Source organism: Octodon degus, unplaced genomic scaffold (genome assembly GCF_000260255.1).
Source record: "Octodon degus isolate 3935 unplaced genomic scaffold, OctDeg1.0 scaffold00427, whole genome shotgun sequence".
NCBI lineage: Eukaryota > Metazoa > Chordata > Mammalia > Rodentia > Octodontidae > Octodon > Octodon degus.
In genome coordinates this window covers 226483-229642 of record NW_004525003.1, presented here as the reverse complement: position 1 = coordinate 229642, position 3160 = coordinate 226483, and positions in this window count along the sequence as shown.

Below are 3160 nucleotides of genomic sequence, written 5' to 3'. Positions count from 1 at the left end.
GTTGTTTTTAAGAGATCCTTTCTTACCTTTTCACGAGCTATAACAGCGTCTTCAAGATCTGAAACTCTGTCTTCACATTCACTTAAATGGTTTTGCAAGCTTGTGATTGAGAGTTTAATTTCCTCTGTATCTCTTTGACTCTGCTTCATGAGATCTATTTCTTTCCTGTATTGCTCATTCAGGGAATCCGTCATTTTTTATGAAAGTAAATGAACGAGCGCATATAAAGAATGCTCATTTTTATCTGTATATTCATAACGTTTAGTAGATATATATCTATGCTCTCTTAATTCGAAAAGAGGAGGCATTTGTTATTATACTCTTTGTAAATAGGATACCATGTCTGCCCTTCATACAACAAATAAATAGTAGGAAGGTAAAATGGAATCTGTTAAATATTGAACTTTCAATTCAATTTGAAGTTGACTCATTCCTATTTATGTCACAATAAAGTAATGTAAAATGTTAAAATTAGTTAAATAAATTAATAAATAATATTTTTGTAAATGTTAGAAAACACATGACTGTTCCTTTTTTTTCTTAATTTTCTACATTGTTATTACTGATTTGGAGCTGAATTCCCTTTGATGATTGAGTAGAAACATTTATTCGAATAATTTTGTGAACAGTATATCATGGCTGCATCTTATGCAATGAATAATGGCTAAGACAAGTTCCAATGTCTTAGTTGTTGAAACTGTGCTAATAACAGGTTTTCAACTGTTTATTGCTATTTGTCTATCAATTCAAATATTAGAAAAACAAACTCTGATCAACCAATAAGCTTAAACACACCATTTCAGAGTCTGTTTTTCTTCCATATTGTCCTCTTAGGGCCTGCTCATAGATACAAATAAAGTTATTAGTATCTTATAACTTTATTTATTTAAGCTGTGGACTGCATTCTCCCCTTCATAAAAATAACCCTAACTGCTATGAAGAAAAATTGTGAGTATGGCGCTGGCCATTTCAGGTTGAATGTGGTCTCTGTCTTCACATTCACTTAAACGGTTTTGCAAGCTAGTGATTGAGAGTTTAATTTCCTCTATATCTGTTTGACTCTGCTTCATGCAATCTATTTCTTTCCTGTATTGCTCATTCAGAGAATTAGTCATTTTTTATGAAACTAAATGAACAAGGGCATATAAAGGAATGCTCATATTTATCTGTGTATTAATAATGTTCAGTAGATATATATCTATGCTCTCTTAATGGGTTGTCAGTGATATTTTCCAGAGGTTGTACCTAGAGGTTCTCCAACTGGCATATTTACGTTAATTAAGTGGAATAGCTTTAAGTTTGCATGAGAAAAAGACAAAGGGAAGTTTAAAATACTCATCAGCAAATTATAATATGATCAGCATAGATATGAATAGAATAAAAATGATTTTTCACCAAGGTGACATTAAGGTCTTCCACAAAGATGATAAAGCTAGGGTGCAGGGGACCTGAGCCTTCTACATATCACCGAAGTGATATCTAATGTCATGAACTAACATAGACAGATAGGTAGAGCTGTCTGGAATATAATAATCTTTAAAGTGTTTAAGTACAGCAAAATATGGGGAACAGTATGATGGCTCAATAAAATAAATGCTTGCCTAGCAAGGACAACACCTTGATTTCAATTGCCCATATAACAAATAAACAAGCAAATAAATAACTAATTTTTGTATTTGTAAAGATTATTCAGAATATTTTTAGCATCATTAGCAGAGGTATTTTTTTCCATAATTATATTGATAAACAAATAGCAATAAGACAGTTTCAAATTAAATTGGTAGTACAGTTTCAATAATTAAAACATTGCATACATTTTGAGAAGTGCTTAATTGCTGTACAAGATGCGGACATGTTATTCTGTTTAACACATCATTAGAACAAATCACCCTATTCATTAAGAGAATGTAAGTATGTATCTATCCTAACTACTTTGAATACACAGATACAAATTGGACATTCATTTGTATACCCTTTTTTGTTAAGTTCAATTATTTGAATATTATAAGTGCATAAACTCATCCAAATATTCTAAAAGAATCCATTTTCCCATAATACTATTGGGTCTTCCACTTGACGGGCAATGTCAGAAATTGTTGACCTGAGTCCTATACCGCTCAACATAACAGCATGGATTTATTTCTTATACATCATTTTTATACGTTTCTGCTGGATGTTTAAGAGAAAGGTAAAAAGTACCTATGCCACAGAAATCATAGCTTTTGGGTATGATAAGGTCAGTGAAATCCCCTCAGGATTTGTCCAGAGATCCTGTACCTCAGATATTAGAGAGCAGCTGTATTTTATGTGTGGGGTTTAATCTCTTTCCTATATTGCATGGTCACGTCTCATATTAGATGGCACCTCATTGTTAAGGTCACATGATTGCAGAACCTATATCAAAATAGCCTTTTTACTGTAGGCCTTCTGCAGTCACCCTGACCTTGGAATATTAGGGAAATACCATGGAGTTGACCTTTTGAATTAAGAGTACAATGTTCAAAGAAATATCAATGTGTTAGATGATACATTGTATCAACTTAGAAGAATCAGGTTCTGCCCATCAAAGCATGGAGCCTAGCCCTTCAGGTGTTCATCTTTAAGGAATTAACAAAGGCAGGATGCTGCACTGCCCATTTAAGAACAGGCAAACCTTGCTTCCATGTAAAAGTCCCTCTTTTTGGAGAATAGTTCATGGCAGCCACACCACTTTGTAAGAACTTCCATCTTCAGAGTAGAGCACTGGATTTCATAGTCAATAAAGAAGGAAGAGATAGGCTGGATGCAGGCGACAGCTGCTGCTCCTCCTGTGATCTTCAACGTGTTTTGCCACATGAACTCCTGTCATTTGCCTTGGAGCCAGCGGAAAATGGACTAAAACCTAAAGTAACTGTGAGCTAAGTAAACGTTTCTTTCCTTAATTTTTTGTGCTGAGTATTTCGGTATTTTCCTAATCTCTTACTGGAAGCAATAGGAAAGTTTCAGAGATGTCACCTACAAGCAAAGAATTGATCAGCTGTGGATGTTCTGTTTTGCTCAGAGCTCAGAAGACCAGAAGGCAGATAGAAAGCTGGCCTGTGTAGACTAGGCTCGGGTGATTTCTGCTGTGAAGGATGTCACTGGCTGTTGGACTCCAGGTTATTTGTGTTTTGATTTGGCA